Source organism: Cupressus sempervirens, chromosome 2, assembly GCF_028749045.1.
Source record: "Cupressus sempervirens isolate cs-2001-9-10 chromosome 2, ASM2874904v1, whole genome shotgun sequence".
NCBI classification, from domain to species: Eukaryota; Viridiplantae; Streptophyta; class Pinopsida; order Cupressales; family Cupressaceae; genus Cupressus; species Cupressus sempervirens.
Window position 1 is genome coordinate 473,195,044 of NC_143119.1, and position 12,828 is coordinate 473,207,871.

Below are 12,828 nucleotides of genomic sequence, written 5' to 3' on the forward strand. Positions count from 1 at the left end.
GTAAAATATAACATGAGTAACAAGTATCTCTTGGATCAAAATATAACAAGGTAAATATTCATAGCACATAACCAATGAATCCAACATGAACAGTCCATTTCTAATTATTTAAGCATTTAATATTGGTTGTTTAAACAACAAGAAAAGACACTTCAAACACATAAGAGAACACAGTCATAAACATGACTAACCACTACTACATGAACCTAGTCCAATGTAGCAAGATAATAGTTCAAAATGCAATCGCTACACACATCTTTGGGTAATCACGGAACAACATCATAATACCACATCGGTCCTAGTAACCACTAGCACAAGCCTCGGTGAACCATCTAACACATCATAATCTTATACATCAACCATAAGCATAAACAAAGCAATTTATATAATAACATAAATCCAATCACCTCAAAGGTGTAGACTGTATGCTTAAAATGTGGGCACACTTCTATGAGTCATTATATCCAAAATTACTCAAAAATGAAGTCTCAAATGGTGACTCATAGCTCTCTATTCATGGAGTGCAAAGGTTTGTGATGGAGGCCCTCAGCTTGACCTAGTTTATGCCCATGCAAGTACACCATGAAATGAGAGATTCAAAGAGGAAAAGCAAGAGTGCTAGTCTCCATGATCATCAAATATTTATGAAAATGAAGATGCAAGCTAATCTAAATGATAACAATGCAAAATAAAGCAAGATCTAATCTATGAAAGAAAATATGACTCTAAACTAATATGCAAATGCAATGATAAAAACTCATGATGAAAGCCATGCGTGCAAGAGAGAATGAGACAAGAAGATAGAAGTTCTTCACAAAAGCTTTAGCATTCAAAACTACTCCTTCAAAATTTGCTCTCCAATCCTGCAGCATAACAATAGCATAATCATGGGGTATCCAAAATGAGGAGAGGGCTCTCCCTTATAAAGAAGATTGGACAATCTAGATTGAGAGGAAAAAAATTTAATCAAGGGTGGAGAAATAATGATCCATATGAAATAAGGATCCACCAATGAGAAAAGAGGAGTGGTTGAGAACAAAGTGGAAAGATAAGTCCCACTTAGAAATATGTGCATTTAAGTGTAGAGAAATTAAATAAAAGAATTTATTTTATTTCCTTTTTCATCAAAAAGAGATATTTGAGTGGGATTTTCATTTAATTAAAAGAAAGCAAGTTCTTTTAATTAAATAGGAGATATTTAATTAAATTAAAAGAGGGGTTTTTCTCTTAATTAATTAAATGTGGATGAATTATTTAATTAAAAGAGAGGTTTTCTTTTAATTAAATGGAGACTTATTTTATTTAATTAAAAGATGATATTTTCTTTTAATTAAATAAGACTTAAGATAAAATGATCAACCTTAGAAAAATAGAATAATTGAATTTGATCAAAGAAATTGATTTAATAAAATATTACACACCATTGATTCAGAAAATTTGATAAATTGATAAATTGAATAATGGGGGCCCATAGTCTAGGTGACCATTTTAGGGTGTATACATTTGTCTCTCTTTGACTAATGTGTGATCGATTTGGGAACACATGTAGTCAAAGAAAGAAATTGAAGTGTGAGGTCAATTTGGGATCACAAAACAACCTAGATGTTTGGTCGAATCGAGAACACATAAGGACAAAGAATACAACTAAATTTTGACTTGAAAAAGTCAAGGATAAAATTGATAAAACTAAATCAAAGATTGAATTTGATAATTATTGTCCCCTCGTGATCGAAATCGAAATGAGATAGAGGAGAAATAGCAAATCAATAAATTTGATCAAATCGAACAAAAGATAAGGTTCTTGATGTAAGATGAAAGATATAAGAATCATAGAACCAAGGTAGATCATCAAGCATGAAATATTATGCCCCAGAGGTGATTTAGAAGAAAAGAAGTGGGGAAAAAGAAAATGGAAGATAGAAGTTTGAAAGATATAGAAAGAAAAAGAAAGAAGAAAATAAAATGCCCCAAAATCAATCAACTGTTTAAGATAGAAATTTCGATTGAGATCATGAAAGAAGATAAGGAAATGAAGATCAAAACATGACCATAGTTGATTAAAAGTCCACAAGAAAGATGAAGTGAGAACCCTCTCAAACTCATAATGTAGCCTGAAAATGCAAACTAACATGAAGTCTAATTATGCAAGCTACATGAAAATGCAATGGTGTACTTGTAAAAGAACAACTGTAACATAGGATTTTTGTGTTCATCATTCATTAGAGAATGTAAAAGAACTTATTTTCATCATTGGGCCATTATTAACAGACATCGAAAAATCACACAATCATCACCAGTCACAAATGCAACTATGAAAATATGAATATAATTTATATTGGATTGGAATGTGGAAAGATTCTAACATAAGCATCAAAGACATAAAGGTCAAGATGACTTTGATGTTAGCATACCCAATTTAATATAGCAAAACCATGCTCGCATTAAGGCATAGATGCCAAGATGACCATAAGAATGGTTGTGAAAAAAACAATCAAGGATGATGCCTCAAATCTCCTGAGTGTTTCAAGGGGACAACAAGAGACACTCTAGATTTTCAAGACCACACCCGCAAGAAAAAAATAAATAAAAGCATGTCCCATGCCCCAAGTCCTCTAGCTATGCAACTTGGAGAGACTTATCAGACAAGAGCACTCAACGAAAATCAATAACAGTCAGCACACAAAGAAAAGATCATGACATAGCTCAAACATTAAGTGTTTGTGTTTAAAAATTTAAGTGTGTTAACTAATATTGAGTTCCGAGGATAAGGATCAAATGCTTGCAAGAAGAGAAGATCACATGACAAAACTGGGTAAGACCAAACTGATAAGTGTTGAAAAACACTCGATGTGAATGGTTGTATTAAAAATGCAGTTGGGGTGGTGTTAAAAAACACCGTTTGCGAGGTGTCCTAAAGACTAACACATCCAAGAGACCAAAGCTAACATAGTTATGCCCCCTAGACAAAGACCAATTCCAAACCAAGGCAACAAGGACAAGGCATGATGGAGAAGGGCTAAGTGTCAAGAACAAGCACTAAGAAATAGAGGTACAAAGGCCTCAAGTAGTGCCCTTTTCCAGGTTTTCACCACTTGAATTTTTTATTTTTTATTTTTTTTTAGGACTTTTTATTAAAAAAATTTGATTTTTTGCTACCAAGGTGCCTGTTTCTAGGTTTTCACCAAGGCACTTTTTCCTCTTCTTCTTTTTTTAATTTTTTGAACTTTTAAATTTTTTTATTTATTTTTTTGTATTTTTGGAATATATAATTTTTTTGGAGATACATCAAAGTGCCTATTGCTAGGTTGTCACTAAAAAGATCATTTTTTTTAGGACTTTTTCAATTTTTAGAATTTTCACAATATTTTTTTTTTTCTTTTCTTTTTTCTTTTTTGGAAGAAGTCAAGCTTTTTAGATAATGCTCCTTGAAAGTTTAAACCATGATATATAAAGGATTTGAAATGATATGCTCAAAGATGCTAATAGGGAAAGGAAGATGGGAGACAAAAATGGAGGATATGGCTTTATGCAAAGCGAGTGAGATTAGAAGATGGAAATAAAGGCAAGATCAACATCAACACACACCTTGAAGGGTGGTGAGAGGATGGATAAAATGTGAATGAAGGAATACATAAAGGAATATGGTGAGTGGATAGAAGAGGTTGTGGTTTAGGCGCATGGAATGGAAGAATGTGTTTGGGAGAAGATGAAGTGGAATTTTTTAGAAGCTTGAATGTCAACTTCAATTGTTGTTCAACATTAGACCCTCTCAAGAGAGATTTTGGAATCCATATGACCATAGGCCTCTTTTCATTTCTTTTTGATGATTTAGAGATAATATCTTCAATGATGGATTTTGGAACCCATACTTGTCTTATAATTTTTTTCTTAGATATCTCTTTTGATTTTATGCCCCCATGTCGATTAGAGGAGACATGGTGTTCTTCTTTTTTATATGGATTCTTGAATTGCTTCTTTTTATTGTATTTAACATTCAAGTTACTTCCAAAAGACTTGGGACTTTTGGAAGAAGAAGGATGATATGACTAGTTTAGGTGAATGGGTGGATGAAAAGGATTCAAGGATATGCATCCATGTTGATCTTGAGGAAAGATAGGAGTGGAAGGGACATAAGGACCCAAGATAGATGATGAATTGGGAGAGTTGAGAGGGGAAAGTGAAGGGACATAAGGACCCAAGATGGAAGGAAGACGTGAAGCATTTAGTATTGATGCGGGAGGTCCAAGGATGGATGTGGAAGATGCAAAAGGGTAATCAATAAGTTCATCAACATCTATATCACAATCAAGGACATCCGCATCTTTAAAGTGAGCATTAGGATTTTCAATAGGATCATGAATATCTTGAATAGGAGCAACTTCTTTGATAGGAGTACTTAAAGCTTGAGAAGACTTAGGAAGAGTAGAAAGTGGAAGCGAACATGGAGTGGTAGAACAAGAAGATGGAAGACTTTGATCTTGACAAAGATCTTTGGATAACATAAGCATAGAATTGTTCTTTTGATTTTCAGTAGGCTCAACATTAGAAGTAACAACATAATTTTTAATAACCTTAATGGAAGTATCATCTTTGGAAGGAGCAAGTGTACTAAGGTCATTTTTATTGTCAATAAGCTCAGTGGTGTAAGTAGTAGCTTGATCTTTCTTAGGAGAAGACTTAAGACATGGTGGAATGAATGAGCAAGGGCACAGAGGATCAAAAAAACCATGAAATGGACCAGAGACATCGTGAAAATAATTGGATGACATGGAGGATTCTTGATCTTGATCTTTCTTTATATTTTTTTCTTTATCATTTTTAGAGTCCTCTTGACATGAATCCACTCCAAAGGAGAAGGAAGCATGTTGGAATTGTATGGAAGACTTTGGAATAGATGATGAAGGACTAATTGAAGTAGGCATTATAGCGCATGAAGGCTTAGGCTCTTTAGGTTTAGCATTATCAAAAGTATTTGCAGCCAAGTGAAGGTTAGCTTGAGTTTCTTGAAGAGGTAGCCCTTAAGGATAACTATAGGGAACTGCATGAAAAGCATTAGGATCTTTGTTGGATGAAGGATTGGTAGAAGATTTGAGAGACTCGAAATCTTTAGGGGATGTATGAATAGTGGAAGAAGTAGAAGATGGAAGTGGAGCATCAGAAGACAAAGGTTCAACATTAACATGATCTTGCTCAAGAGTGTAATCTTTATTTTTAGCATGAGGGTTTTGAGAAGAGAAACTCTTATGGCATTGATGTTTTACTTCAGCTGAAAAAAATGCTTTCTCTTCTTCAAAAAATGCAGATTTGTCATTTAGGTATTGTTCACAAAATTTATCAATGTTGTTTTCAATATTTGAGTCATATGGATTACCATCAATATCTATATGTGACTCGTCCCCTTTAAGCACAAGCATAGGACTAGGAGGACTTTTAGGATGCGTAGGAATATAATAGTCATCATCATCATAATGATTGTCACTATAGGCATTATAGATAGGCATATCACAAGACTTCTCATGTTGTTCATTATGGTCTATCTCAATAAGAGGAATAAGATTTTTGGTAGAAGTAGAAGAAGAATGATATCGTGAAGAAGAGGTAGGTGAAGACTTACACGAATGATATTTAGGAGAACATGGTAAGACTTGGAATATGAAGAATGTGAATGATATTTAGAATCATGATAAGACAAGAGAAGATGAAGATTGTGGATGATATTTAGAAGAATCGTGATAAGCCTTGGAAGATGAAGAATTTGAATGATATTTAGAAGAATTATCATAAGACTTAGAAGATGAAGAATCTAAATGATATTTAGAAGAATCGTGATAAAACTTAGAAGATGAACAATGTGAAGGATATTTAGAAGAATCATAGTGAGACTTGGAAGATAAGGAATATTTGGAAGAAGGATATTGTGATTTGATCTTGCACATGATCCTAGCAAAGGTGTCTGATTTATCCATTTTTTTAATCATTTTTGTCGCAATGTTAGCATCCATGTATCTATTGGAGCGACAACAATTTTCAAATTCAGCAAGAAGGTCAAGATCATCATCTCTGAAGTGAGGGTCCCTAACAAGATATTCAAGATCCATGGTTCTAGAAGAAGAAGAAGAATAAAGCATGGAAGAAGAGAAAGGATGAATAGAAGAAGGTAGATTATATGATAATAGGAGGAAAATAATCAAAAAGGCATGAAGAAGAGGAAGAATGGAAATGGAAGACTAAAAAGACATGGAAGATGAAGAAGAAAGAAGACCAAGAGTCATTTTGGGAAGTTTGATACCGTTTGAGATCATTTGAATGTTGAGCAACATGTAATAGCACTTGTAATCAACATGAAAGAAAAGGTACTTGTTGATAGGTAACCCTAAGAAATGTTGGTACCAAACTAGGATAGTAAAAGCTCTCACTTGTCCAAAAGAGAAATGATAAGATAAAACATTGCAATAGGTGTAAACCAACACTGCCACAGAGGTGCTCACAACTTTGGGTGAATACCCTAGCACATATGGACCAGGAGGATGATTTACCCAAATTATAAATAATTAAAATTATTTTTTTATGGAAGTGAATGGACAAGAGATTACTAAGACTCTCCAAGTGTAATATCAAAGGATCCAAATGTATATCTTTCTCAACAAGGATGGTTTCTAACTCACCAACTCCAAACAAGGTCTCTTGTGAAATCAATGACTACTAATTCAAGAGGTCAAAGCACAATAACCAAAGGTGCAAGTAGGCTTCTAACGATAGGATAAGTAGACTAATTCAAACTATATCAACCTTGATCAAAAATTCTTGACTTAGGAACTCAGATTTTGTTTATTTTAAATGTCCAACTAGATGTATCGATAGATTCTTAATCATGAACCAAGCACGCAAGATAGCAATCAAGGATTTCAAGAAAATGTCTTCAAACAATGAGAAAGGGACAAAGAAACCTTGCACATGAACAAGAATAGTGTCGTAGTATCAATCTAATCCCTAGAACAACTACTATGTATATTCTCAAAATATTTTACAATCACGCACATAGTCCTAAAAAAGAAAATTTGGCAGCACTATGGTTCTTAGTAATGTTCAACTCTATAGCTTTTGCAATCTAGAGTGGGCAAAACCTAATCCCGACGCACCAAGGTTTTGACATATTTCAAAAATTTAATCAATCGGAGATACTGAGGAGATCTGATAGCCCAACAAAAGACTACACCTGTGAGGATTTCCCCCACAAGGACATTTATATAGCAGTTGCTACTACCATGTCAAAAATGGCTATTACCGCTTGAGGTACCATCAACGTGGTTGACCCAATAAAGGGAATGTCCACTCTAGTTTAACCCTCTCTAATCAAGGTAGACTCACAAAGTTGTACCACATGGGGACTTGATTTGGATTCAAGGGTTCCAAGTTTCTGATGTGCCCAAAAGGGAATAGAGCATACTCCTCTAGCCTCTTCACCTTACCCAAACATAGCAAATAAGATTCTTTGACACACTAATTTGAAATCACCTCACCAACTACTTGAAAAATCCAACAACAAACACCACCAATCTCAAAAGAGAAAAGACTAATGGATGTTGAGGACAAATCCAAGTAGAATAGCAAAATAATAACAAATATTCTTCCCTACCTACAAGAGGATCTGTCGTCAAGAGGAGCTTCGCATGTAAAGCAAGCGAATGAAGCTCAGTCTCTCAAGATCTCTCAAATAGTGTTCATACAGCTTAATTACTATGTGAAACACAAATGCATGAAAGCAAATCTAGATTCAATTTTAAAGCCCCAATTGAAATGTAAATCTATGAAAGCATGTAAAAACACTCAAGCTAAACACATGAGATGTTCATTTTAGTTCCAAATCTAAATGTTTTAGAGTTCAAATAAAATACCTAGTAATCCTTGCAACGTTTCTTTTCTTTGTTGTGCATTTTGTTTACGCTTGAATGCTCGCTCGCAACGAACAAAGTCACAAACAAAACAAGCAAACACAAGATATACAATATATGTCCAACTCATGCAAAACTAGGGTTAGCTCTAAAAATTTGAATTTTAAGACTGATAATAATCAGTAAATAACCCCAATGAAAGCACACATCATGCATTGATTCATTGTAAAAATGAAATATAAACTATTCATTAAATGCCATTTTTTTCAATTGTTTTTTGACCTAGTCATAAAGATTGGATCTACATGATATGAATTCGGATCCAAAACTCAAAATACAGAAAAGCAACCCCTATCAAAAATTAGAGGGCTTTCCAAAAATGCAAGATTTTTGAAAAGATCTTTTAATTTGTGCCCTAGGGAGTCATTTTATCAAAACAGACCAATTTTTATAAATTGAATTATTGACCCCTAATATGACCTCTAAAATCAAAACACAAAAAACCAACTCTATTTAAAATTCAGAGAGCTTTCTGAAACTATAATATTTTTTGAAAAATGTGCTAATTTACTCCCAAAAATGATTTTTTATGAAAAATCAAGGAAAAATCATTAAAATTTTGAAAATACCTCAGAAAAATCTAAAAATTGGACCGAAGCTTATCTGATATATCACCACCTTGCAAAAAAAATTCAGATCAAAATACCTAGCTGCTTGAAAGATATGGTCAAATCTTTCAAATCTAGGGTTTTTTTTTTTTGAGTCTCCAAATAGATCTGCACAAAAATCAACAAGCAAAGGTGGATTGCCCCATGATGGGCGCCAAAAATGTATGCCTAAAATGTGGGCACACTTCTATGAGTCATTATATCCAAGATTACTCAAAAATGAGGTCTCAAATGGCGACTCATAGCGCTCTATTCATGGAGTGCAAAAGTTTGTAATGAAGGCCCTCGGCTTGACCTAGTTTATGCCCATGCAAGTACACCATGAAATAAGAGATTCAAAGAGGAAAAGCAAGAGTGCTAGTCTCCATGATCATCAAATATTTATGAAAATGAAGATGTGAGCTAATCTAAATGATAACAATGCAAAACAAAGCAAGATCTAATCTATGAAAGCAAATATGACTCTAAACTAATATGCAAATGCAATGATAAAAACCCATGATGAAAGCCATGGGTGCAAGAGAGAATGAGACAAGAAGATAGAAGTTCACCACAAAAGCTTTAGCATTCAAAACTCTTCCTTCAAAATTTGCTCTCCAATCCTACAGCATAACAATAGCATAATCATGGGGTATCCAAAATGAGGAGAGGGCTCTCCCTTATAAAAGAAGATTGGACGATCTAAATTGAGAGGAAAAAAAATTAATCAAGGGTGGAGAAATAATGATCCATGTGAAATAAGGATCCACCAATGAGAAAAGAGGAGTGGTTGAGAAGAAAGTGGAAAGATAAGTCTCACTTAGAAATATGTGCATTTAAGTGTAGAGAAATTAAATAAAAGAATTTATTTTATTTCTTTTTTCATCAAAAAGAGATATTTAAGTGGGATTTTCATTTAAGTAAAAAGGAGCAAGTTCTTTTAATTAAATAGAAAATATTTAATTAAATTAAGAGGGGTTTTTCTCTTAATTAATTAAATGTGGATGAATTATTTAATTAAAAGAGAGGTTTTCTTTTAATTAAATGGGAACTTATTTTATTTAATTAAAAGAAGAGATTTTCTTTTAATTAAATAAGACTTAGGATAAAATGATCAACCTTAGAAAAATAGAATAATTGAATTTGATCAAGGAAATTGATTTAAATTGATTTAATAAAATATTACACACCATTCATTCAAAAAATTTGATAAATTGATAAATTGAATAATGGGGGCCCATAGTCTAGGCGACCATTTTAGGGTGCATACATAGACCACTCGTGGTCCCAATTACAATCCCTTCTCAAGGAGAGATCAACAAGGTTGCATCCATCGAGATGACTTATAGAAGTCAAATGGGAGAGGCACTACAAAGCCAAATGCAGGGTGATAATGTTTCAAGTGAAGGAAGTTGAAAAATATGGAATGATTAAGTTCCTTGTTGAGAACCCTATGAAAATAGTGGTTAAAAAGCAACATGAATTGGAACAATTACTTGTATAAAGTCGCTATAGAGGAGGTGCGAACAATTGAAAATGAAATAAAGAAGATGCAAAAAGAAGTTCTAAAAGACATGCTAGTAATAAACCCCACCACATACTGTAGTTTGAGGAGGGAAACATTGATTCAGAAGGTTTAATGAAAAGTTTCCAAGATGGTATGGCTGAGATTAAAGACAGCGATAATCCTACGCCATAAGGCTTTACCACAGTCGCTAATGTTGTATCCATGTTGTACTTGAACTGGGAACACTTGCCTAGACAAAGCAAGAGGATCAAAGAGCTCAAATGGGAAAAAGATGCTTGCAGAGCAAAACTGTTGAGTTTGAGGAACCCTCATTCTCACATTGCTCAAGAGCTTGTGAGTGTTTTCAGGAGCTGGAAACTAGTCAAGCAAGCCATGTTAGGAGAAAATAAGCTAGATGAAGCAGATTAGTTGCAGGGCATTGTCAGTTTTCGAATCAATTGTCTTTTTGAAGGCTCTTTGCTTAAAATACTATCTTTAGTTAGTTATCATAATTGCTTTGTAACCGAGAGAGTTGGGTTTTGATGGAGGCCTCTCGTAATTGATATTATATATCTTGGAGCATAAAACTAGTTAAAAGTTCGTTTTTAGATAGAAAAAGGTAGCTTAATAGTAGTTTTAACTAGATATTTTCTTTTTGGATTTTTTAGAAAGGAAATTTTGGTATTCTGAATGTTTATTTTGAGACTTTGAGCTCGAAGACATGCATATATGCATCTATCAATACATAGCACAATTTAAAACTATGTGTTTGAACTTGGTATATTGGTTACTTTGTGGATTATTATATCAGTTGTTTTGTAATATTGATTGTTGTTTATCTCAAGCAACAATTCTTTCGATGTGTTATTTAATATCTCTAAATTTTCTCTATTTTCAAGCATTGGATGATTTGAGAAAACTTTGTGTTTCTCAATTTACTCGAACTTTTTGTAACTTTTGAATTTTTCCTCCATACCTAAGAGTATGTGAGAGATCCTTAGGTACTTTCTAGAAAAAGTACACATCTATGAACTTCTTAAAATATAAATTCATTGAAAATCTATCAAGAGGGAGTTGTACCTCTCAAAATTAAGAGGGAAACGATTAATATATGTTTACCCAATTGTTGTGAACTTTATTTATTTCCCAATTAGGGGTATAGAATAGGTTATTTCAAATTCATAAAAGGGAGACAAATCTGTTCACTAACACATGTTTGATGTAATTCCAAAAGGGTGTCAGAATATGCCATTTGTTCCTAGGGTTGTTTGGAAGAAAAAGAAGTTGAGTCTTGAAAACTAATTTGACAAACCCAATTGCAATTAGGCCTGCCTACTAGGGTCAGTTGGGAAACTTGCATTGTAGAACTTTGGAGATCGGTTAAATGATTGGTTGTAGTTCCCTTGGCCTAAATAGACTTGTCTAAACCCATTTCCTATCTCTTACTTAACAAAGACGTTGTTTTGCCATAAAACCCAAGTTTGTTTAAATTGTATGTAAACCCAATATTGATATCATTTTGACCTATTAATTTATTAGATGGTTGTGACCCTAATTATTTTTTAGGACCTTAGGGATGTTATATTAGTCCTTTTGAACAAGTTGAGCACCTATGCTACTTATCAAGGTAAATAGTTGGAAATAGAAGGGGTTTTGGGTATTTTACCCTTTTCATGTTGTCCACTCTACATCAATATGTAATGGCAAGCAATTGTATCCAAAGATAGAACTAGTATTTTCACTTCTCAAAGTTTTCAAAGATATGATAAACAAAAAATATTAAGGACCAATATGTAGTCACTCAAAAAAATCCAATACATCTTAGGAGGATGTAAGTAAATAGTCATCGACATTGAGGCATTCTATTAGATTTGACTTTTATCCTACCTTTGTTAAGAAATATTTGAGCATAGATTTGTATGCTTTGTAACGAGTTGAGCATAATTTAGTATGCTTATCAAACATTGATGTTAAAAAATCACTCAAAATTTTGCCATAAGCATAACAAAAATAGGAGCATTACAATAACAACTTACCAATAATATATTGTATTTCACTAGTTATTCAGCCAATCCAATTAGTCCAACTATTAAGAAGAATTTAATAATAAGCATTCAATGAACAAATTAATGATATTAGACAAATTTCAAGCATTCAAAAGTATAGTAATGAAAATATCATTATAAAAATCAATTATCTAAGCATACAAAGTACAAGAAACTGAATCTTTACAAAGTACAATAATCTTCATATCAATAAATATTTTAGCAACGAAAAAAAAATCCAACAACTATCAAATAATAAAACGCATATCTCATTGAACCATATCATACATATATTTCTAAAGATAATTTTGGAAAAATAGAAAATGATCCTAAAAGGCTATCATAAAGCTCATTTTAGAATAGCTTATAAATAATAAATGGAAAAGCATCTCACTTCACTTAAAACATAGAAATCTAAAATGAATTGAGAGCATAACAATGAAATTTTTTTTCTATATTATAATTTTCAAATTCTTAGAAGAAAATGTTTGATTTTAAATTTTTTCTAACTACATTGTTGAATGGACTTCTATTCAATGTCTTATGTCAATTTTTTAAATGAAAAGAGACTCAAAATAAAGTATTATTAATAGAAGGGGACTCAAAATAAGTGTACTTACCAAAAATAAATAACCTAAACTCATACTTTTATAAATTATAAAATCAATCTAAAGAAACAATTGTAATATCATACAAATCAAAAATACACCTTTACATTTATTAAAACTGAAAAAGAA